The sequence below is a fragment of the Callorhinus ursinus genome, unplaced genomic scaffold (assembly GCF_003265705.2).
Source record: "Callorhinus ursinus isolate GAN/ISIS: 27379988/994484 unplaced genomic scaffold, GSC_fseal_2.0 scaffold14, whole genome shotgun sequence".
Lineage (NCBI taxonomy): Eukaryota > Metazoa > Chordata > Mammalia > Carnivora > Otariidae > Callorhinus > Callorhinus ursinus.
In genome coordinates, this window is record NW_027397076.1 from 31,471,427 (window position 1) to 31,498,473 (window position 27,047).

At 35.1% G+C, this 27,047-nt stretch overlaps 1 pseudogene; it reads left to right on the forward strand.

The window, feature by feature from the left end:
• The first annotated feature begins 786 nt into the window (after positions 1–786).
• Positions 787–27,047, forward strand: part of LOC112832533 (small ribosomal subunit protein eS17-like) — an 84,907-nt pseudogene continuing 58,646 nt past the window's right edge.

A 27,047-nucleotide genomic window follows, 5' to 3' on the forward strand; every position in this document is an offset into this window, starting at 1 on the left:
GCCTTCCAAACTCTGGAGGTATCATACTGTTACACAAGTACGTTCTGTTAAATAATGCTTATGCAGATTACAAGTACTTAGCTAAGTTAATATGAGCAACCGTTTACAATCTGTTATATTTTGCTTATGGTAATTTTTAAGAGATTACGTTGGATGCACAAGTAAGCTAGCTGAACCTGCTAAATGAAAGTGCATGCACTTAATCCTTTTTCTCTCAGTGCATTTAAATTAGACCAGAATTGCTTTTTTAAAAGCATAGACTTAAGAGTTGTAATGAATACTTTGGCCACTGAGGAGAGTATGAATTGTAAATGCATACATACATATATACATACACAAATATACATATGTAAACCCCACATACTTTGGTAAACTGTGATGAGACAAAACCAGATATAGCACTTATACACAGGAGCTGGGTAATGTAATCTGAATAAAACAATGTATCATTCACTTTCAATTTTTCTAGCTTTAAGCTGACTAGAGGATGGATACACTTGTTCTAAATTTTTAATCATCCTTTTTTTGAGTACCCTCAAATTAACTGCGATTTAATTATAAGGTTTCTATTTCGATTGTTTGGATTAGGCATGAAATTTGGGGTGTTAATTGTGTGTGTTTGTTTGATTGGTTGTTTTGCACAGACTCACTATATCATAAATCCATGGTGTGTGCTTCCTACATGGGTATGTCCCTTGATCTACAATGGCCCTGGGTTTTAGTATGGCATTTACACTTACATGGTATACGAACACAGTTAACATACTTTAATATTTGAAACTGACTATGGTAGTGGAATATGAAGCTAAAAAGGCCAATATATTTTCTGAGGAAGACATTATGAAAGCTGTCCTTGGTTTAGCAGGTGAGTTTGCTACTTTCAGAGTATGCCTTTGTACTTGGAGCTCTATTAGTCTCTGTAATATAGATCTACAGAGATTTTTTTTCCCCCCAAAATGATATCGGCCTATCTCAGATTCCTCCTGCCAGCTGCCTGTTCCTATTTCTGTTTATTTCAAGTAATCAACAACTCTTTTACATTTCTACTGGCTGAGTTTCTGTGGTCCAGTCTTTCTTTTGGATGGAAAATATCCTAGCTTCATTTGACAGCAGGTCTAGCAAGTATGGTTGTAATACCAATTGATGCATTCTGGTCCAGGATTTTGATAATTTCAACTCCATTTTGCTAACTGAAGACAACATTAACACAGTGCTTGCCAATAAATCGTGTCCGAATACTGAATAAAGGGAGTGACAGTGTTCAAGGACACTAAGCTCTGTGCATACATTATTATTCTTAGACTCCATGTTAATCTTCATTGCCTCCCATGGGTACCATTATACTGGAGAACTATTATTTTGCTTGCCCAAAAAACACTTCCCTTTCATTTGGTAAAAGCACCTTGCCTTTCTTTTGGAAGATAAGTCTTTCCTCAATCTTAATCCATGCGATTTGACAGAGGCTGATTCAGCCTTGAACATTAGCAATACATGCCACCCAGCTCTGATCATTTAAGGCACTTCAGTTTCCTCACTAAACTCATTACCTTGGCTGGAACAGTGAGGCCATTACATGTGGATTTTACTGTCAATAGAAAAAGGAAGTATTTTGTTTATTTGTTTATTTTCAAGAAGATGTCTAAAGTGATAAAATATCACCTTGATGTCACTGGTTATCACTTGGCACTACTTGCGGCTGAGTACAGCTGCTCAAATAAAGTCAACAAAGATAAAAGCAAAGCAGTGATGAAGCATTACCTTTACAGAACTCTTCTTGAATACCTCATTTGAACATCTATATCAACCCATATCTAAAGCCGTTTCTACTCTTAGACTTCTCTTTACGCCAGCCAAACACTCCATTTTTTGCTTGCATCAACCTGAATTGGGTTCTACCACCCAGAACTAAACCATATGATAAAGCTCAATGATTACCAGTATCCCCAATTCTGAACACTGGCATTAATAACAAAAACATTATAGAATCACAAAATTTAGGACAAAGCCAATGATTTATTTTATGATAAATTAGTAAACACTCTGCTTTATTAGCATTAACAACCTAACATTTCATCTGTAGGGCTACCAAGAAGCCATTTGATGTGATATGCATGTGCACTAAAATATGAGAGTTGTTTTTTGTTTCCTACTTTCTTTTCATTTTTGGTTCTCTCCTTTGTTTGATATCCAAGTATCACAAGGCTGCTTTGGCTTTACAATATATAGTAATATTTCCTCTTTAATTAAGCCAACCTCTTTAATAGGGAGGTGGTATATAAGACACTGTAGTGGAGACTGATGATGAGCTATGGAGGGAACAGATTACAGTGACAGCTCTGAGGCCTGTAGTCAGGAGAGAGTTGCTGCCAGTGTAGGATTTGTCCAACAACTCCTTTGTTTTCAGGATGATTGTCATTTCACTGTATTACATTGAACCTTTAAACAATCCATAATTTATTACATGTCTTCTCAAATGTGTGCTTCCAGGGCAGAGTAAGCAATGTGGAGACTTTCCCAAACAACTTTACCAAGGTCTTCTATGTATGCTTGTGAATCCCAAGAGAAGAGTTTCCTTTAGTGTCCAAATTCCAGATCCCAGGCTTTTGTTTCATAACTCATCAGGGTGGAAGATGAGGACTGGAAAGAGTTATTTTTATCTTAATAACTTGGACTTCATTAATGCACTCAGAAACTAATACTTTTGCTGACTATAATATTTCCTCAATATGTAGAGACAGTTTTTAAGATCTGAGAGTTCTCTGAATTATGATAGATATAATTCTAACTCTGGCTCCTGGGCTTACTCTTTGGGAGTCCTTGGGATTTAGGTTCCTCTCATGTAAACTAGAAAAATCTTAATATACTATTTGATTGGGTGATAGTCATTATTAAATTAGACAAGGCGGATTAGTCTGCAAATTGTGATTTATTAGTATTAGTGTGAGCATTATAGTCCAATGTAAAAATAATCATCAAAAATGAGTCCAATTCTTAGGCAAAGTTTTTTTTAGTTATAATTTCTAAGATGTGTGATTTACTAAAAAAATATTTTCTGACTCATACATGTTATATCATGAGGTTATTTGCCTGAGGTTACCACTTGATTTATATGTTCTATCTGACCTCTTCCCTCTTTTTCCTATGTGAATACATCACAAGAAAATTACTGGCCATATGTTTCTACTTGTACTCAGTGCCCAGAGTGTGCACATACATAAAATGGTTCCCATGAGGGAAGAAAAATAAAGACCCTTGAGATGAATGAATCTCCTAGAGCAAAGGAAAGATGCTTTTCTCTGGGATTCAACATAGTCATGGAATCAGAGCATATAAGAAGTGATCTATCAGTACAGCCTCAAGGTCACAATTTCCAATTCAGAAAATCACCCAAGGGAGAGTTTCAGAATCAGTAAGTGCTTCTGGAACTGCAGCTGAAAGCAGTGCAGGAAGAAACACCATTTATAAAAGTGAAGAAGCTACAGTGAATACTAATTTTTTTACTCCTTTCTGGGCAAATGACATAGGCTACCACAGAAAATGGGAAGTGATAGTAATTATGACTTATGGGAGGTGTTTAAAATCATTATTGTTGGTGATGATGATAAACAGAGTTGTTTGAGCGGGAGGGATAGTTTAACAAAAAAAAAATTCTAAAAGAACATAAAAGAAAGCGATCCAAGACAATAGAATTCTTTTCTTAAAGAAAAATTGGAAGGAGAAAAATTAATGAGACCTAGGTGAGATAAAAGATTAAAATTTTAGTATTCAGGAGTTTGGAAGACCAGTCAACTTTAATAAAAACATATTTAAGTACTCTCACTAAAACAAACATTTCTATCTGTTTGGAACACAATTTTGTTTATAAATAAATAACATTAAACTAATAATAATGCTATTAATGATATGTTACCTTTATATACAGGTTCTGTTTTTTTTTTTTAAATAAACTCTTAATGCCATGATATTAGTCTAAGAGAGAACAAGAGGCTTGTCAAGACCACAAAGCAAAGGGGTTAGAACTGGGACAGGAATTTATATTTTCTAAATGCTCAAAGCTTCTCCTATTGTATTACATCTGCTCAAATAGGTTTTTACCAATTTCACAAACATTTAGTATAGAGACTTCCATCTCAGTAGGCCTTATTGGTACATGTAGTTCTATCAATTTCCTACATTCAGGGTATAGTTCACGAAAACCAACTAGTAATTATGTTGGCTATTATTTGACTCCTTAGGGACAAACTGATACCAAATGTGTTCTAAGAATACTTTCTTATTATTCTTACTTAGCAATGCAAAAATTTATAAAATTAGAAATAGTATGGCTTAATTTATGGTTAAGAGTGTGTGATATACCTGGGATATTAGAATTCTGTTTCATTTAGTCAAAACAGTCAGCTGTGGATCCTTGGTTTGATAAGTTTCACTGCATCTTGAGTGCAAAGCAAGAATTGCCATGTTACTTTGAGACTGAGACTTAGAAGAAAAGTTGCAAGAGTGTGACCAGATAGAAAACTTTGAGATGGATAGTTGAAATTAGGCTACAAGATTGGGGATATGCAGGGAATTCCATATTTTAAAACTAACAGCTACCTCCACAGTAGTTATAATTGCCAGCTTTTGTGTACTAAAATTGCTACTTTGTCGTGAAAGTGGCTAACTTAAAAAAAAATCTCCATTAAGCTTATTGATAGAATTTTATTGTCTAAACAAGTGGTAGTATAATGTTTTTCTTTTCCAATTGTTCAACTTAGGGAACTTAGAATACAATTATCCTTCACTGTTGTGACACTCTTCAGTTTATCAACAAATACACTAAAATTGTGTTCTCCATAATTATTTCATATGTATCTTAATTTCTTATTAATTTTTACTGCTATGTATTCTTCTTCAAATGCATTATTGTACTATTCTTTCCATTAAAACTTGTCTCTTTCTCATCTGAATTAATTTCTCCAGCTGTCCAGATCCATCTGTATTTTTGATCAAGCTGATTTATTATCTCTAGCTTCTAGCATTTTATTATTACAGATTTGGATGTACGCTCGTTTGCATTTTCCACTGACTGCTTAATGAATATGTTGAATAATACCAATGCACATTCTGATCCCCAGGGACCTTCCTTGATACCTCTATCCTTCAATGAGGCATAAAATAAGTGAAGTTTTCTATTTGTTGAGCTAATTTGTATATTCTTATTGTACTGTTACTTACATGCAATAAAACCTTAAGTAATGAAACCCTCAATTAACTAGATTTTTTTCAACTTAATTTTTAGAATAAAGAAGAAATTAATGGCAAAACAGTAACTAGCAGGTATTATTATAAAACCACGACTTTGCAGAGTCCTAGCTCAATTTTGCTTGAGTTCAGTCTCTTCTATCTTCCACAGCTACAGTAAGAATATTTTAAATAATTAAGACTTGGGTACAGCAATATCCTCAGGCAATTTATTAGGAAAATATGCCACAGACCCTACAGTAAACTGAAGAGAATTGGGGCTGCTGACTTCATGTGGAAGATGCTATTTCAGATAACATCCCATCCCCCACCTCCAAGTACATACACAAATATACCCAGAAAGAATAATCAATAAATCTTTCAGACAAACAAAAAAATTATGGAGACCCAGATTCCCCCTCTCTTTATGATCAGATAAGGTGAGTTTTCTTGCTTAACTTAAAACAAGCTGACTAATCTCTGATTCATAAATTTCAGTTTTCAAATACAAATTTTGTTATACATTTCTGCTGGTATATCATAATACATCTGGGCACACAGTCCCTTTCATCTTACATTTTAAAAAGTTCTACCTCAATCAACTCCATGAGAGTATGGCTGTGTATAATTCTAAAGCTATCTTTTCTTCAGAATAAAGGACCTAGCTAAAAATGAGTCTTTTGACATTGTGATGATCAGGCTCAGTATTACACTGGGGTCTTCCCTTCTTCCTCTGGTATAGTGGTTGCTGCTTCCTATGTACCACTTTACCTCCCTAAGTAAACATCTAGGTAGTGCCTCTATTTTGTAGTCTCTGATCTTGGGCCTTCATCTCTACTGCCTATTCCCATACAAGCTTTATTTAAAAATATTTTATTTATTTATTTGACAGAGAGAGAGAGATAGAAAGAGCAGGAACACAAGCAGGGGGAGTGGGAGAGGGAGAAGCAGGCTTCCTGCCGAGCAGGGAGCCTGATGCGGGACTCGATCCCAGGACCCTGGGATCATAACCTGAGCCGAAGGCAGACGCTTAACGACTGAGCCACCCAGGCGCCCCATACAAGCTTTATTTAGATCCTAGCTATGATTGAGAACTTGGTCAATCAGATTCTCAAGGAAACTTAGCAAGCAGGACTTGTTGGAAATGATCACAGAGTAAGTCCAGGGTAAGACAGACAGATATCTAAAACCCAAAATAAAACACCAAGTGTGATTTTCATTGTAATAAGCATATACAGGAGGTGGTAATGATGATGATTTCCTAAATGGAGAAAACAGCATGAAAAATAAAAAGGAAATTAATACATGTTGGCCAACTTATATGGAATTAAAAGTTAGAATAAAAAAAGGGGAGATGTTAAAAGGATACCTAAAATTTCAGTTATAGCATAACAGCTCTACTATGGATTATCCTGGTTAAATCATGTAACAGACTCAGTTCCCTGTTACATCATTTAAAAAAATGGCAATTACAAATCTTGAATTGTTCCTAGGGTTTAAATGCAAAAGTAGATATAAAGCCCCTATCAAAGTGGCTTGTTCATAATAGGTAAGTTGCCCATAAATTTTAGCTACATACTCCTTCCTGTTGCAGGGCAATCCTTAGGGGCTATTTCTCCAAATATTTAATTAAATTAAAGCATGATATGGGGACAGCATGATGAGTGAATAGAGTGACATAGATTCCAAAGAACTAGAAACACGATGGTTAAGTCTAAAATCACCAGAGAGAAAATTTATAGTATGCTAATTCACTGAACCTTGTATTACTATAGTAGAAACATGGTAACAGATACCTAACAAAATCATTTTTGCCAGGCATGGTATAACACTAGCCAATATAGGTTGTTATGGGGCTATCTTGCTTTTAGTTTATTTAAGAAACAGCTTTATTTATTTATTTATTTATTTATTTATATTTTAAGTTCTTTGAAATGTTGAGGTCTCTTAAAATTGTCATAGGCCAAGCAGTGGAAGGTTGCTTGAGCTTGGGGAACCCTGACTGTTATTTCTAGTGCCGTGACTGGACAACCATAGCTCCATTTTCAAATCAACAGGGTATTTCTGAACCTCTTGAGAAGAAAATATGGTTTCTCATTGTTACCTACAAATATTCTGTGTATTCTTTGGGAAGTTAAAGAGAAAGAAAAAAATCAAGTCTACAGACCATAAGTAAGTAGTATGGAAAAATATCTTGGAGACAAAAGTAAAGAACTTTTTAGAGGAATTATACATCATTGTATCACCAATACTTTTGATATCATAGGGGATGTTATTCTGACGCGAAATACAGAGACTGATAACTCTGCAACTCAAAAGAGCCAGACTCTGAATGGAAAGATTTTTAGTAATATCTTTTTCAAATTATTTCTCAAAAAAATTCTCTGACATTTTCTTTTTTTATATATATACAAGTGATATATAAAACAGAAATCTAAATCGAGTGAAAAATATTTTTCCAGGGACCCTGGGTTGGCTCAGTCAGTTAGGCATCCAACTCTTGGTTCCAGCTCAGTTCATGATTTCAGGGTCCTTGTGTGGGCTCCATGCTCAGTGCAGAGTCTACTTGAGATTCTTTCCCCTCCCCTTCTGCTCTGCCCCACTCATGCTCTCTCTCTCAAATAAATAAAAAAAATCTTTAAAAAATATATATTTTTCTATAAAGACAAAATTTTAAAAGTTTTAACTGGCAGTGTTCTTTTATTGTTCCTTTTTGATGGTAATTAACATAATAGTGTATCATATAATTGACTACGTCTTAGATTTAATGATATATACTGGCTGCTCAGATGTTACAAAATAGTGACCTAAAATGTATCCAAAATAAACATATTTATATAGGAAACATCAGAGTGATTCCTCACTAGTTTAGGTATAGCGGTCAATAGAAACACCACTGTGAATGCAACAAAGTTATAAGTTTTACATTTTTTGACATGATAGCTAGGAAAAAGAACAGAGAACACATTAAAAAAAATTAGGAGGAAATGTAAAGGGACTCATGTCTTTACACTGGGATTTAGATTACTTAGATTACTCATAGAAGAGTAATTGTGGGATTATCCAAATCCATTTTCTTATGTACTTTTGATATTTTATTGCCATATCCCACATAGTGGTCTACTCTGTGGAAAGCATGACTGGTTTAGGCCTATTTGTACAAATAAAAATGTGCAAGGGTATTCTTTTTGTGGTCTGGGAAAATGCAAAGTTACCTCAAAGATGAGGATATTTTTATTTAAATAAATACAGTGTAGTAATCTCACTTTTAAAACTTTTTAAGTAATATAAAATAAGCCTGCCAGGCAAAGACAAAGCTGAAAAAAATCAGAAGAAAATGATTTATATGGCCAAGCATATAGATTAAGTGAAAATACAGAGATACTTAAGTCCAAATTTTCTCAATTGTGGCCTCCATTTTGCACCTGCAGTGTGTGGGCACAATTCAAACAAGATAACATCTGGCATAGTGTAAATGCAGTAATCAACAATTGCAGAAGCATTTAAATTGTGGCTGCACTTATGGGAAAGAGAGAAAAGGCAATTAGGAAGATGTGAATCTAAGATAGGTTTTAAACTCACAATTTCCACAGAACTCATTCTTTAGATGAAAGACCAGAAGCAAGGCTGTACAGGATCTCAGAGGGAACATGAGGTCACAAGCTCAAGTAGTTCAGTCATGGAGTGATGGAGGGAGGGTGGGCTCTGGAGATAATTAGATCTGGTTCCTCATTCCGGCATCAGCACTTCCTAGGCTTAGGGAGTTGAAACAATTACTTAAACTCTGCATCACGTGTCTCTCATTCATAAAATGAAAATAATATAATAGAAAGAGTGTGGGTTTATAGTGAGAATTATAGTAGAATGCTGTAAAGCAGGAAGCATCATGAATGGTAGTTTCCATTCTCACCCTTCTTTTCACTTTATCATTTGTCCCTGTATTTTATATGTAATGATAACTTTTATGTATTTAACTTGACTAAGTATGCTTCAGTTTGACTTACAAATTTATCTATTTCATACCCTGAATAATTGCAAATCATTTATTCATTCTAAACCATGTATCAGTAGACTCTTATGTACAAATTAATATGCTAGGTGCTGGAATTGCAGTTGTGAGCATGAAGAGACAAGGACCCTTGTTTCATATAATCTACCGAATGAGACAGACATTAATCAGATGTACATAAAAAATAAAGTCACATTACAAATGTGATAATCATCATGAATAAAGGATATTCCTTGTAACATGAAAGGGTGCAGAAAGAAAGTCAGGAAAATATTTAGTAAACTGAAGGAGGAAGAGAAAATATTTAAGCAAAAGGCAAGTGAAGAATGTGCAGGCAACAACAACAAAAACAACAACATGAGAAAGGCATTTTTGGCAAAAAGAAGCACTATATATGAAATCAAGAGAATGTGTTTGGTATTAAACTGATGATATGAGTAAAATCTTAAAGACCCAAAAAACATACAGAGGTCTTTATCAGGTTATGTGGAAAGAATAGTAGGGTTCTCTACATAGGGTTGAAGTCATGAGTAATGTTCAAAAATGTGTTTGCAATTTTATAGACAATGAAAATATTCCTTAAAATTGGCAAATTGTGCCAATAATGGACATTTTGAGGGCAATCAGATAAATTTAATTCACAATGACATCTCCAAGGTCTAAATTTGGGACAGATATAAAACAAAGCAGGAGTGGGAGCACTAGAGTTTGGCATGACAGATGTTCACACATACAGTCTTCCTCCTCCTGATCATTCCTACTTTTCCTAGTATTTAGAGAATAGGAAAAAAAAGAAAGGTTTCATTTCTAAGGTGGATTGAACTATAATTTTTGAGGGAGTGTGCACAAATACAGTCGTACAGTTTATATATGTATGTGTGTGTGTTTGTGTATGTGTGTTTATAAAATACCGATGTAAGAGAAATACAGCTATTAAGAAGCTGTCCAAAATCTGAGCTAGAGAATGGATATTTCACAAGGTTACAAATTGTAAGAGAAGTATAAAAGTGATTGTACCTTAGAACTCTGGGATGGATGGACACTATAAATTAATGTCCTTTATTTAATCATTTATGTACTTATTCATTCAATTTGCCATAAAATTGTTGATAGCATATCATGCATGAGGAAGTCTGTCAGTCTTGGAGATGCATCAATACACAAAGTAAATCATGTCCTTAGACCCCACAGAGTGTATAGTTTCTCATGGAATATAGAAAATTATACAAGTAATTACCATAGTTAAGGTAGGAAACAAGGAATGCAAGGAGATTAGAAAGTAAGGCATAATAATCTAGGGTTGGGGGAGGAAGAGAGTGAGAAAAACTTCTCAGAAGTAATTTTAAGTCTAGTCCTTACCAAGGAATGGGATATAGCCAAAATTTGGAGTACAGGTAGGAGAACGCTGCATGAAAAAGAACAGCATGCAGAGGGGAAGCCTGTAGGCTAGACAAAGAAATTCCATAGGGATGGAATATAAAAGTGCAAGATGGAGTGTGAAAAGCTATGAGGATGGAGAGGAAAGGAAGAGCGAGAAGATGGAGATTCTCATGCAGCAAATTAAGAAGTTGAATGTATCCTCAAAGGAATAGATTGTTTTGTAATTGAGAAATGGTTCAGTAAGGGAGCATCATGAACAGTGTTGCATTTTTGTTTGTATGTTTTAAAGATCTTTTTACAGAGATTTTATACGGATAAAATTTTAGGAAAAAAGAAACAATAGACATAGAGATATCAATTGGTTTTAGCGGTACTGGAGAAAACAAAATAATTAGGAGATATCCTTAAGTCATTGTCTGCAAGTCAGCCTACTTGATTTGGTATGGGTTGGAAAGGATGATTTCAGAGTTTTTGACTGTAGTAACTAAAGATATTATAGTACTGATTACAGAGGAAGGGAACAATTATAGAAGAGATAATTAGGAGAAGGCATAATAAGCTTCATTCAGGTGCAGTTTGAGGTGTCTATCAGACATCAAGTGGCAATTTCTAGTGAATATTTAAATATATCGGATCTGGAATTGAGGAGAAAAATCTGGTATGGAGTTAAAATACAGAGAAAAATAGCCATTAAAGAGATAGTGTTCACAGCCTCTCCTCTGCAAGATGCAGCTTTGTGACATCTTCTTAATTCTGAATCCCAGAATTAGATCCATCCTATCTATGGCAAATATTGCAGATTGGTTCAATGAGCTTCTCTTCCTCTAACCTAGAGGATGGAAAGGTAATATTTCATTTCTCACACTCTTGAAGCTGTTTTTAAAAATGACAATCTTCCACCAAGCAGGTTCCCATGTAAAACTTGGGAGGCAGAACTAAAATTACAGGGCAGAGGCCATGTGGCTTCTCTGGCAAGCAAAATCAGAAAAAAAAAATATCCCTTTTCTGTCTCTCTTTTCAATTTTCCCTTCTCCTCTCCCCTCCCCTCCTCCCCTCTTCTACTTCTCCACTTCTTTTTCTTGGGATGGGGGGGAGGGCTCACACTTCCTAATTTTATTTTATTTTTATTTTTTAATTTTAAAATTTAAATTCAATTAATTAACATAAAATGTATTAGTTTCAGAGGTAGAGGTCAGTGATTCATCAGTCTTATATAACACCCAGTGCCTTCCTTAATGCCCATCACCCAGTTAGTTACCCCATCTTCACACCCCCCTCCCCTCTAGCAACCCTCAGTTTGTTTCCTATGATTAAAAGTCTCTTATGGTTTGTCTTCCTCTCTGATTTCATCTCCTCCTCCTCTTCTTTGTCTTCACCTTAGTCTTCTTTTTTTTTTAAAGATTTTATTTATTTGAGAGAGAGAATGAAAGATAGAGTGCACGAGAGGGAAGAGGGTCAGAGGGAGAAGCAGACTCCCTGCTGAGCAGGGAGCCCGATGTGGGACTCGATCCCGGGACTCCAGGATCATGACCTGAGCCGAAGGCAGTCGCTTAACCAACTGAGCCACCCAGGCGCTCTAGTCTTCTTTTTTAATAGCAACTATATAAGGATCTGTGGTCTCCAGCCTATGCAGGATTTCAAATGGGATATTTCTATTGTGTGGTTGGAGAGTTCTCCTACTTACATTGCTTCCAGAAGTTCAGCATATAAATTTAGTGTCTAAACAATAATCTTTAAATATATTCTTTTTTTTTTCTTTTATTTTAGTTAGGAGTAGATGGTATTGTCAGCCGTTAAAAATCCTTTCCTACTGGGTGCCTGGGTGGCTCAGTTGGTTAAGCGACTTCCTTCGGCTCAGGTCATGATCCTGGAGTCCCGGGATCGAGTCCCACAACGGGCTCCCTGCTCAGCAGGGAGTCTGCTTCTCCCTCTGACCCTCTTCCCTCTCATGCTCTCTCTCTCTCTTTCTCAAATAAATAAATAAAATCTTAAAAAAAAAATCCTTTCCTACTTAGCACTAATTAGGTTTTTCTGGAGTCATTACTGGGTACATATTTTGTAGGGCCCAGTGCAAAATACAAATGTGAGACCCTTATTCAAAACATATTAAGAATTTCAATACGTCAGCCACAGAGCACTAAATCAAACAGTGGGAGCATCTAAGCCCATAACCCTGTGTACCTGCACAGTCCACACCCCCATGAAATCAATCCCAACTGGAATATTAAATAACCATTTGCATTGATGTGGGCAGAAGGTCCATTCTGGAAGCAGGCATTTTCAGGCTCCAACTACAACAGTTGTTAGCTGCTGGGTCAGCAAAAAAGAGCTAATCACTGGTGTACCTACAAGTGTCACATGCTATTTCACCTTATATGTCATTGTCTAAGTTGGCAGAGGCTTTCTCCTAACTGAAAGAGTGCTGGAAAGTATCAGGAAATAATTTTAAGCTCACTGTGGTGAGTTTTATGGTATTTGCTACAAATCCTAATGTACACTTGCACAAGTCACAGGAAGTCCTGGAAATCCCCAGGACTCCTAATGCCAGACTACAGACTTCACTATCAAACTTATCACAAGGACATAGCTTTTGCAGTCAGAAAAATACACAAAATGAAGGCAGGGAGGAAAGAGTTGAGCTATGTATGCCTTGCAAACTTTCCCTAACTCTATAATCTGATCATTCATTCCTTTTTTTAAAGGAAAGGGAGGAACGTGAAGATTGAGATAGGCCTGGAGTATTATTCAATGGGAAACCCAATCATATGGAAACTAAATGACATTGGAAATGAGAACGCTTGTCAAAAATCCCTTCTTTCTGTGATCCTTCTATTAGACTATTCACGGAGGTACCCAGGACAACATGGATGATAAGGGTAGCATACTGTCTTAAAGCAACAGTAACATTTGTACACAGCTAACCTGATGTCCAGCTATCTTTAGTAAAACACCTATGTACTCAGAATTCAGGAAGAAGAAGAGAAATGGGCTGTTTAATATGTACTGGCATCTTAAATACTTTTATTTTCAAATCCCCTTCCCAGAAGAAGCCTTGCAAAACTGTTTGGCTTTTCTTTGTTCATTTTCTGTGAAGAGTTGCTGCCATGGAGAAGGCTGAAATTTACCAATTACTGTTGATTTTAATTTTGCAGATATTTTACATCTTGCTTATATAATCTAAACTCATCCTAACAGTAGTTAAAATAAGTTTAATAACATAAAGCTACTTTAGAGAAAAATACAGAATTGCAGTGTGTAACAAAACCGCAGGTAAGTCACTTACTATTATTTGATGTTTCAGAACATCTCCACCATTCTTTTCATTTACAGAGTGCTTTTAAGCCCCCCAAATGTTGTCTTTTATGAAGACTCAAGTACTAGAATTTGACATAGCTACACATCTGAGGGGTATATTAGGGTGGTAGTAATAGGGCTTGACATGATTTCAGGAGATTTACGTTTATTTGTTTCAGTCTCTAGATGTGTAACCTTTAAAAATCACATAATGTCCCATCAAACTATTCTAATATTTTATACAGGGTCACTTTATTCCTAACTTAATCTGGTCTTCATGTAGTTGGTTATTTCAGCACAGATTACAGACTTCCAAAGATTCTGTCTTTCTCTCTTTTACTCCCACTCTCAGTTACTTACAGGATTTCAGTGCAAACTCCTTGAAAAGTTTTGGATTTCTTAATACCTTCATGCTAATATGCTCTCTAAATTTTTAAAAAAATGTAAAACTAATTATTGTGTATTGGATTTCCTATCACACTTGCCATAAATTGGATTTAACTTTTATTTATCTGGGTCTCATTTTAAGAATATTAATGTAAATATATTTTAATGGGGAGAATAGGAAAGCAGGAATTTAACATACAGAATAGACAAACAGCAGACTATAGGATTCAGCAACTAGAAGAAGCTAGAACATTTTACATATTGGCTATCCAATCATGGACTAGTAACTTTTTGTCTCAATATGTCTATATATTTTGTTTAAAAATTATTAACTGAAACTGCTAAAATAGCTTTACTTTAAAATTAAGGACAGAAAAACTCCTATATAGATATACCTGGTATTCACTTCACAGATGTCTAATCTACAGTTTAAAAAGTTTCTATAATTTTACTTTTGTTATTTTTACTAACAACACAGTTGGTAATTGGCTAACTGAAAGCTTTTTTGTCCTTTAAATATTTTGTGTTTTAAGAATTGGTAAATTATTTTTTCCAGTTTTCTTCTTTGTACCAATTCACAGAAGTCAAAATAGAAGACACGTTTACCCAGAAAGAGATCAGGTAACTGATACACCAAAGGTCATGTCAGAGCACTTATCAGTATAAGCTAAACCCTCAAAACACAAACCCTAAAAATTCAACCAGTGAGAACCATGTACATAGTCATTATGTTTATGTGAAGTTATAACAAACAAATAGAATAGGAAGGCTAAATTAACAGATCCAAAGTACAGAACACAGCTAAGCGTTTGTAATACTTCAAAAACTTTATCTTTAAAATAATAATCCTATTTATATATAGTTATCTCATCATCCAGATCTATATAATTTTAACAAATAAGCACAGAAGGATGAGATCTAGCAGCAAAGTATTATAATTAAAAATACCCTAATGATGAAAATGCAATATCCTTATTATACCAATAATATCAAAGAATATATAGTTTTAGTCTGAGATTATTACTGCAGGAATCTAAGCCCCAGAAAAGATGTACTCCCCCCAAAGATAGGTGGTTTTTTGTTAAAGACAGAAAAGAAGCAGTGTGCAAATGAGAGAGAATATACAAATATATAAAATTGTCCACACGAAACTTACCTGCTTCACACTGACTAATCCATAAATGTTTACATTTGCAATAGTTGCCAATATATGATTGAAGTCTTGATTCTTGGGATATCCAAGAGTGTGCAGAAAAGGGTATTCTGTTCTCCCCTTCCTGTTGCAGTGACAACAGGCTATTTCAATACGGCTCATTTTTTGGAAGTAGTTATAATAAAAACCATAAAAATTAGTAGTTTGCCTTATATTTTAATCCTAAAAATTAACTGACCAAGCACATTTTATGACAAACTACCATTAAGATACAAATATTTTGTAGTGTGGCAACTCCTTAGATGTATATTCTTCCAAACTGTCATTAAAACCTCGATGATTTTTTACATCTATAAAATATTTCTTTTTATTCTTTAATATTACTGCATTCTTTTTTTTAAAGATTTTATTTATTGATTTGAGAGAAAGAGTGAGCAAGCATGATGGGGGGGAGGGAGATAGAGTGAGAGAAAGGAGCGGGAAAAGCAGGCTTCATCCTAGGACCCCTGAGATCAGACCTGAGACCAAGGAAGATGCTAAACTGACTGAGCCACCCAGGCACCCCATATTACTGCATTCTTAATGAACTGTAGACCTTAAACTCTGTCTCTTTTGAGGTTCTTGTCAATTTTCCCACTAAAGTGAATTTATTTTGACTGAATTTCTCGTGATAATATATATTGGTGAGTAAGGAACAGGCGGGCCTAAGTAGGGAGAGATAGGTAGAGGGCTACAGGATCAGACTCACAAAAATCACAAAAAAGTGGAGGTGTAAGGAAACGAGATAAGGGAACAAACTAGACCACCCTGCCCTAGGTGTCAGAGGTGGGGTCCTGTTATAACAGATGTTTGTGACCAACAAAAATTAAAAAGGAACTAAGCCATTAAAGGTGTTATCACTATCCTTACTCAATGGAGCTATCCTAGATGTTAAAAGGATTTAAGTTCCCTGGTTAGCTTTCAGTGGCTAACTAGGAAACTTAAAGCCCTCAGTGGCAACTCTGTCTGGACACCTCTCACTCCTGAGAGCTTTTCCTGTATCCTCATTTCATAAAACTGTAGTGCTTTACACACTCTCCTTTGTCCACAAGATTCATTCTTTGATTCCATGAGACAAGAACCTTGCTCTCCCACGTCATTGGTTTTAAATAACATTTCTGCCTCCTATGTTGAGGGTCAGTTTGGGGTTGATATTTTCATTCATTTGCAAAATATTGACCTGATATGCTTATCTTTAAAACAAATTTAGATGAATGGGTACAATATCAATATTGGGGGATTCCTTCTTCAATCAGCTGCTTGCCTTGTCTAGACAATGTGTTATGACATTTCAGTCTGGCCAGTGACCTAAAACCAGAGCAGCTGTTTAATCATTCATAGTTACCTTCCATGAACTGGCCACTGTCACCATTCCTTTAATAGTTCTGGAACATGTGATACTTAGTAAGGTGACAGACTTTATTCCAAGTAGACTGTTGTGCGATAAGGAATACTAGTCAGGTTCTATAACATCAACATAGGAAATGTATGAATGTATGAGCAAGAGGGCCTATGCGTGTTTTCTTAGGCTCCCATTTAAAATTCTTAGCAGTTGTTTGAGAGAAATTATTAGATTCATTTTACAGATGTGAAAACTGAAGTTGAGAGGTTGAGAAAAATCACAAAGACAAGCCAATAATGAGGTGCTCCCATTGGTCTGATTCTAGGTGGAACTCAAAGGTAATGGGAAGATGTAAAGTCTCTTAAATAAACAGTGGGAAGAGAGAACAACAACAAAAAAGCATCGTCTTCACATTTCTGGGTAGTAAAATCAATGGCTTCTCAACTTGTTCCCAGTATTTTAGTAAAAGATTTACTCATGATTCTCAAGCAATTTCAGTGAAAGCCCAACTGGTTCAAAAATTTTTATCTCAGCGCTAAATAACAAAAGTCCTAAAAAGCAATTTTAGAGTCACATTGATATAGTAATGGCATCATTATGTTTACAGGCTGATAGGGTCTGAAACTAGGTATTTTTATGGATAGCAATACTTTTCACCAATCACATGAAACTAATCATCAGTTGTTAAGTTAACCTGAAAACTCATCCAGACATCTGCCATGTAAAAAGGAAAAAGGCACAAATCAAGGGAAAATTGGGGATGAGTTAGTAACAGACTTATCTTTGAATTGTCTAATTTAGTTGAGTTACACCTTCACCATACTTCTCAGCAATATAGCTTTTTGAAGTGAATTTCCTCTCTGGCCAAGAAGAAATAAATGAGTTGAGGAATAAAGGAAAAATGAGGCTCAGGAAATAATGAAAACTTTCTCATATATCTTCCATCTACCAGGTACAGCATAGTTACTTATGTAGTAACTATTCTCTGAATCTTTAAAGCCATGGCAAGATTTATTGTTGAATAGTGAAGATGAAATAATACTTGACGTTATGCAAAATATCATATATCGCAGGTATCAAATTACTGTCATTTAAATAAATTGTAAATCAGCCTTCTTGTTCCTCAGACAGAGATTTAGCTGCTGTAAATCACTAGGATCTTCCTGCTTTTCCACCAAACCATTATTGTCTTTTATATTCTAACAATTATCATGTGATTCCTCTTCAAAATAATAAAGAACAGGGAATCACTACTACAGAGAAAATACTTTGGGGATTTCTCACAGGCAAAGTATTTCTATTTTTCCTTTCTAAGGCCACATAATGATTCCTCATAGCTCAAGTCAGCGAACTTTTCCTTAAATGGCTAGGTGGTGAATATCTTAGGATTTTGCCAGCCATAGGGGCTCTGTCACAACTATGAAACCCTACCATTGTAGCTGGAATGCAGCTACAAACAATAATTAAACAAATGGTGTGGCTGGAATCCAATAAAATTTTATTTACAAAAACAGGACAGAATTTACCTATTGATTCTAGTTTGCTGACTTCTGTCATGTAGAATAGCTTCATCATACCTTCCATTCGGCCAGAGTACCCCACTGAAAGTTTTTTTCACTATTTCCAAATTTGATGAGTGCCAATAATTTGCCTTTGTCCTTCCTCTCCTTCTGGTCTGAAATTCCCTTCATAGTTATATCCCAGCCATTCTTCAAATCTCATCTCAAATCCACCTCATCAAAGCTCTCCAGTAAGCATGATACTATGGGTATTTTAGAATATCATTAACCATTCCATTCATTAGGCAATCCCTTCTCTTGGTGACTTATAATAGTGTTATTATTTTTACACATAGGATCCTTTCTTCAAGAATTAAAGAAAAAACAATCTGAATTTTAAAAATGGGCAAAGGAAGTGAATAGACATTTTTCCAAAGAAGACATACAAATGGCCAACAGGTACGAGAAAAGATGCTCAATATCAATAATAATCAGGGAAATGCAAATCAAAACCACAATGAAATATCACCTCACACTAGTTAGAATGGTTATTATCAAAAAGATAAACAACAATTGTTGGTGAGGCTTTGGAGAAAAGAAAACCCTTGTGCACTGTTGACAGAAATGTAAATTGGTGTAGCCATTATGGAAAACAGTATGGAAGGTCCTCAAAAAAAAAAAAAAAATAGAACTACCATACAATCCAGTAATCCCATTTCTGTGTGTATATCTAGAGGAAATGAAATCGCTAATCTCAGAAACATATCTGCACTCTCATGTTCATTGCAGCATTAATCACAATAGCCAAGAGGTGGAAACAACCTAAGTGTCCATCAACAGATGATGGATAAAGATATAAAGATATGGTATATATATATATATAAATAAAATGAAATATTATTCAGCCATAATAAAGAAGGAAATTTTGTCTTTTTGTGACAACATGGATGAACCTAAAGGGCATTATGCAAAGTGAAATAAGTCAGATAGAGAAAGGCAAATCCTCTATGTTCTCACTTATATGTGGAATCTAAAACAGCAAAACTCATAGAAATAGTAAAATGGTTGTTGCCAGAGGCTGAGGGGTGGGGGAAATGGGAAGATGTTGGTCAAAGGATATAAACTCTCAGCTATAAGATAAATAAGATCTGAGGATCTAATGGACAGCATGGTGATTATAATTAACAGCACTATATTATATACTTGAAAGCTGTTAAGAGAGCAGATCATCACCACACATACACAAAAATCTTAATTATGTGAGGGGATTGAGGTGTTAACTAACCTTATTGCCATAATCATTTTGCAACATATACATGTTTCTAATAACCATATTGTATACCTTAAACTCATATATGTTACATGTAAATAATATCTAATAAATCTTGGGGGGGGAGAATTAAAAGGAACCCAATCATATGGTATGATCCTCTCATTTGGGAAACATAAAAACCAGAGAGGCTAAGTGATTTTCCATAATCAAATGAGGAAAAAGCAGTAGTAAAGCCCAGCTCTTTTAAATCCTACTTTAGTGATCTTTATTAAGGCTGTAAAAATCTTAGCATTACATAAGAATTCCTAAGAGGAAATAACTCATCATCCCATCAAGTACAAAAAGTCCCTCTATCAGTTCACTAGCAATTAAATCCATTTTCAATATTTCCAATCACAGGGAAATCACTACTGACATGCTTCTATTTAAAAATAACTTAGTTTCTAAAAGGACCTTTGTGAGTCCATTTCCTATTAAACCAAAATGCACACTTAAATTCTTTGCTAATATATGCAGAGTTGATGAAATGGTGATCTGGTGAGAGTCTTTGTTCTTATTAATAAAAATTGTGAGTAGAAAGTAAAATGAGAAGCTTCATTACCTCCCATGGAGAGATGTCTGTGGTTGGACAGGTATAATTGTGATTTCTCATATTGAGTAAGACCATCCTTGCTGTAATATTTACTCACTTGCTTTTACTCTACAGATTTTACTTTCACAGAGTCTTATCTCATGTTCACATGGCAAATATTCATATGTTTGAGAAATGTTGTCATGTATCCTCTAAGAATATTTTTTCAGATTAAACAGCACCACAACTGCCCTTATTTATCCATACAATACCAAGAACACATCTAACAACTTGCATGTATGTATGTCATTCTTAAAAAAATAATGGTTTCCACAGTGGCAAGTGGCCTGACCATCACAGGATACAGTGAGCCTCTTGTCTTCCATGATTTGTAAGCTGAAATTCTCTTAATACAGATTGATTGCATTAAAGATACATTCCTTTTGCTCAATCTGCTGGTAGTTTGCATAAATTCTTTACCTTTTAAGTAGATTTCAGTATATTAAAATCAGAAATAACTCAGTTATATTTCAACAAATTCCTGCACAAACTATTTCATCTTATTTCCTGGTCAGTTGTGCATTCAACAGATCCTTGAAATTCATACAGGAATTCTAAGTTTTATGATTTAACCTCCATATACTGTCACTGATAATGCTACATGTTTGGAGGTCTTTGGGCTTAACGTCCTAAATCAGTGAACCACTCTTCAGTAAAGAAAAATTCTTTTATGAGTATTAAAGTCCCTGGAAAAAAAAGTTCAAAAACAAATGTTCTTTTTGAAGGTTTAACAGTAATGTCAAAAACAGGACAAGGCACTGTGCATTTAGATTTATATTTCATGTACTTTTGCTAGGATAAGCATTCTCTGGAAGGAACTCTAAGAGTGCTGAAGGTTGAAACTGCTCTGTGCTTGTTTTTACACACAATCATTGGCTAAATCTCAACATTTGTGATGTAAAGTCTGAAAACAGTCTCCAAGGCCGAAGATAAGCAGTGAAAGAAAGCTTAAATGTATCAGTCTCTACCTGAGCTCCATCTAACTTATTACATATAAAGTCAGCATTTTGCTGAGTTTACTTAGCTTTAATCTATTTCATCTATTTTAAGTAGATTCCTCTTTATAAGTATTATTTTAAAAATATAATTGTGAGAGAACGAAAGAAGACAATTGTGTGTGACAGATACATGTTTAGGCAAAACCTAAACAAATACAAAAACAAAAACAAAAAACAGAAAAACGGGAAAGGATCTTATCCTATCAATGCCACAGGACTTTCTCACCAAGCTATTTTGCTGGTGTTCTAAAAATAAGCATGAGGTTTTCTAAGCCTTCTAAATTAGTGTGATGCAGGCTAGAGCCACCACATCGAGGCTCTTATCTATAGGACAAGCAGATTAAACTCATTTGCAAGTGTCACCTCTGCCCTCCTATTCTCATCTTAAGCAGTTCATTAGCTTGTTTTGAATAGTAGTACCCAGGTATCAGTGAGTTGGCTAAAGGTTCCCAGCATGAACTTAGATTCAAAATGGATGTGACTGAAGCAGTGGCTGTCATTTTCATAGAGCAGCAGTTCTGTAATTTGGGATTCTGGAATTTGATGATCTCAACTGTATTTTAGTTATCTACCTCTTCACAACAGAGACTATAGGCTGGCCTATCCACACTATAATGTGTGTGAGATGGGGAGAAGAGTGAGAACTCATGGGAAGGGGCAGGGAGAGTAAGGGAAATGTTCTTAATCTTTGTTGGCTTGAGAAAATATCCCCAGTTTGGGTTCAGTGGACAAAAGTTTATATAATATTATATAAATATGGTATTTGAAGTATTGTATATTTCAATGGACAACTGTTTGGACTCCAGGAAAAAAATGCTAATAATCTACATGGTATCACTGAACACACACATACTCACACTCACTCACTCCAACAATTATAGAAACTATAGAAAGACCCATAAATAAAAATTAAAAAAAAACTGAAACATAATTCTAAGACCTAACTCTTATAGTCTTTTTGCTATATATAAATATAGGGACAGTATACTAAACAAATTATAAGGTATATATATGTGTGCGTGTGTGTATGTAGACATATACATTTTAATGTAAGAGAAATAACCCACTGTCCTTTCAGATTTAAATAAAAATTTATTGAAACCCAGTGTGTGGTGATTTTTAAATAACTACAAATTCTCTGACATTGCTGTCTTTGACTTGAATATTGGCTGGTCTTAATACCTCATTATGACCAATTTCATCTGTTAACTTGGGCAGGTTACCCATTCAAACAATAATCTAGGTATTTTGTAAATTAGGTTAGAGTCCAAATGCAGTTGTCCTTAAGAAAAGAAGATTATCCTAGATGAACTGGGTAAACCTGATTCAATCTGTTAGGAAGTTGCTAGAGCACAGCTGAGGCTTCTCGAAGTTCTGCCTGTAGATAACCATTTCAGTAATGTCCAAGAGTTTCGGCTTGCTTTTCCTAATGGCCTGCCTTATAGTTTCCAAACTTGCCTATCCAGTCCCTAAAATTATGTAAGGCATTTCCTTTCAATAAATCTTTCAATATGTATCTCCTATTCGTCTTTTTCTCTGGGTTGAACCTTGACTAATACACTATGTGGTAGAAGTGACTGTACATGATTCTCAAGGCTATGTCCCAAAAAGTGATATAGCTTCTGCCTGGCTCTCCTTCAGATACTTGCCTTAAAAACCAACCCTGTTGCTGTGATGAAATCCAGGTAACATAGTTGTGTTCCACCCCTAAAACAGGTGACTGACATCATCGTCTGCCAGGCATTTAAGAGAGAAAGCCTTTGAGAAGATTCTAGACCCACCACTCATTGACCACAACCATATGAGAAACTGAGATCAAGAACAACATAACCAAGCCCAGTCAACTTCCAGAATTGTGAGAGACAATAAATAATAAATGAATGTTTTTGTTTTACACTACTGTTTGGGATGGCCATGTATATAGTACAGATAACAGTTACAGACCTTGGAGGCTTTGTATTGTGTTAAAATCTCTAAATTAGAACATTTTCAAACCTGCCTAGAGGATTACGTATTTTATTGATCTTTTCAAAAAACTGGCCTTTGGTTTTGTTGACTTTCTCTTGATTTCCTGTTTTCAATGTCATTGATTTCTGCCCTGATTATTATTTCTTATGTTTCCTTTTGGATTAAATGATTTTCTTTCTCTAGTTTCATAAGATGGAAGCTTAGGTTATTAAGTTAGAAAGATTTCAGATCTTCCTTATTTTTTAAATATATGTATTTCATGTTATAAATTTGCCTCTACGCACTGTTATTACTGCACCTCAAAAATTTTGATGTATTTTTGTTTTCATTTATTTCAATATATTTTAAAATTTCTCTAGAGATATCTTCTTGACCCATGTGTTATTTAGAAGTGTGTTGTTTAATCTCCAAGTATTTCTGAATTTTCCAGCTATTTCCAGCCAGTTACTCACTTTTAGTTTAATTCCACTGTAGTCTAAGCACATACTTTGCACGATGTTTATTCTCTGTATTTGTTCAAGTGTATCTAACTTGGTGATTATTCCATATGAGCTTGAGAAGAATGTGTATTTTGCTACTGTTGAACGAAGTATTCTATAAATTTCAATTAGATACAATTGATTAATGGTGCTCCTGCTCAGTTCAATTATATCCTTGCTAATTTTCTACCTGTAGAATCTATCACTACTGAAAGAGGTATGTTGAAGTCTCCAACTATACTAGTTACATAGCATTAATTTTTATATTAAATTTGCTAGGAGCTGGGATATTTCACTGTATACTGTAGCTGTAGTTGCCAGAGGTTTACAATTGATTTAGTGTCATTGTTTTTAATCTCCCCTGTTTTCTTTGGGACTAAGAGCTCCTTAAAGTCAGTATTTGTCTTTCAGCAATTTCAGCTATAATTCACTGTTGATGTGGTGGTAAGGTGTTGGGTACTGTATTATTAATTATCAGTCTTTTAGTGGGCCTGAGTCCCTAGACTTTGACCTCCACAAATGTTTCTTACCACTTCTTTTCTCCATTTGGGTAAGACAGGAAGGTTAGAGGGGGCTAAGTTGGATAATTTCTTCTCCCCCCCCCCCCCCCCGGTCAAACAATGATCTGGTACAGTCTTTCTCCCTTGGGGAGTAGGCCTTTGTTTCAGATAATGATCCAAGCACATTTCAAAATGGTTACCCTTACCCCCTTCTGCCAAAGCCACAGGGGATCTTTATTTTCTCCTCACAGTGAGAAACTCTTGGGGTTCCTGGAGGTGAAGCCACAAAAGTTTAGGGAACCTCCCAAAACTGTACCTCCCAGGGAATTCTCACTTTCATGCTAAGCCATACTCAGCCTCCAGTAATTTGTCAAAATTAACCAGTATAGTCTTACTACTAAATTATGGGTTCCTGTGGCTTCTGCTCCAGGTAAACGAGTGTCTACAGTGATTGTCTATATTGCCTATTTGTCTATCTTTCCAGACTTGAGTATAGTGATTTGCCCTATAACCATAATATACTGATAGGTGCATGAAAATCTTTTTTTATTTTTTTATTTTTTTCCTTTTTCTTGTAAAGATGGGAATGACTTCCAAGCTCTTTACATTTTTGAAGTGAAACTAGAACTTTCCAAGTGCTACATCCATGTGAATGTCAGTTGGAGGATGGTGACACAGTGTTCAGGAAAATATGACCATTAAAGTAACTAGCATAAATTTATTTTATTATTGTTTGCCCCTTTACATAAAAATATGAAAACTTAAGCAAGTGGGATGCATATAAATGTCTTGATTCGGGTTCTATTATTTTTAAAGAGTTAATGGGTTCTAAATATTTGATTATATAAATACTAAGAAATGGATATTTCTTGCAATTTCTACCTAGGCTTTACACTATGATGAGGAGATGCAAAGGGACTGTGAAATAGGTAATCTGACCATATCTGGAATATTTGCAGGATGCTCCATGTATTCTTAGACAACAGGATGAATGCCTGGCATGAACACTACAGTGACTGACCCAGACTCTCATTTTGTGCTTCTATTCTTGCCAACCTAAAAAAGGAATATGAACCAGTAAATGACAAAGAAGACCATTGTAATAGCAGCTAACTTTCATTATGAACACAGATGAATTTTTTTTTTTTTTTTTTTTTTCCCTGAAAGGCCTTTCCTTCCTTCCTATACTTATTGCTGTGTGGCCTAAAAAAATAGCTGAATTGCTCTGGGCATCTGTTTGAAAGTAAGGGCTAAAAGTAGAGTGTGCCTTTTCTTAACAATAACAATTAGAATTTTTCTTCTCAAATAACCTTACAAACATGATGATTCACAACTGGCATGCTGTGACCTAGTTTCAGCTGGTTTTATAACAATATTCATCATAATAATGCAGGCACCAAAACTCAGCATGCTGAGCAGCTAGAAACCAATCTCTGGGTTTTCTACAACCCCATCTATCTATTTCAGGGGATTGTTGTTCCACAGGTACTCAACTACGTGTAGATACTCTTAAACTCTTTTATAATTATATTTTTCTTTGTTCCTTTGCTCCTCATGAAGAGACATTTCCAAAATGAAATCTGGTGTAAAATTCAAGTGCTCATTAGCTGAGAATATATTTTCCCAACTAATTTATTCTAGAGATATGAGGGAAAATCCTAGAGAAATAACAATTGATTTTCTGTGTATTTTCAAATCACTAAAATTCTCTAAAGAGTGGATAAGTAAAAAGCATATTTCTAGAGAGTCAAAGAATGCATATCATAAATTCACTGCAATTCCAGTTTGTTACTAGAAATATTTTACCCCAGTTTATGCTTTCTTAATTTGTTAAAGAAGCAAATAGTGCAAACTCCTTTGGGATAAGATATTAAAATATAGGGTGGGGTGCCTGGGTGGCTCAGTTGGTTGAGCGACTGCCTTCGGCTCAGGTCATGATCCTGGAGTCCCAGGATCGAGTCCCACATCGGGCTCCCTGCTCAGCGGGGAGTCTGCTTCTCCCTCTGACCCTCTTCCCTCTCGTGCTCTCTCTCTCTCTCTATCTCATTCTCTCTCTCAAATAAATAAATAAAATCTTTGAAAAAAAAAATATAGGGTGAAGAGGTCAAATGAGGACACAGTGACAAGGCAGCCCTCTACAAGGCAGGAAGAGTTCTTACCAGAAACTGAATTGGCCAGAACCTTGATCTTGAATTTCTAGCCTCCAGGACTATGAGAAAATAAATTTCTGTTGTATAAGTAAAAAAAAAAAAAAAAAAAAAAAAAAAGGTATTATATGCAACATTTCAATATCCTTGTTCCATTGTTTCTATGCCCTGAAATTTCAATGTTATCTCAAACTATATTCACATGCATACATACATATATATCCATATCTATATTCACATACATACATATATATCCATGTCTATATCTATATATCTATCTCCTGTTAATTTAGCTTTGTTTCTCCAATTCTCTAATTAGAAAATGAGCTACTCTATACCTAACCGGATGCCAAAATGCCTCTAAATTTCTGCTGATGTTTTAATACTGCAGAACTTTCAACTAGAAGTTATTCTTTTTTCTGCTATCTTAATAAATGAAAAAGTATATTTTCTTTAAACTGAGATGTTTCTCACGACTAATATAGACAGTCATGTAACCAAGAGCTATTTTTGAACTGAATAAAGGATACTGGACTCCAATCATTGTGGGAAATGCTACAGTGATCAATGAGCTTGAAGGATTACTGAGTAAGGTGGCTCTTTGTTTTTTTTAACAAACACACTGGAATGTTTATTTTTACAGATCTCATTTTACTTTGGTATATCATGGAAATATTTATTCTGAAGGTGCTTCCACTGATGACAAAAGTGACAGAATGCTTGTTTTG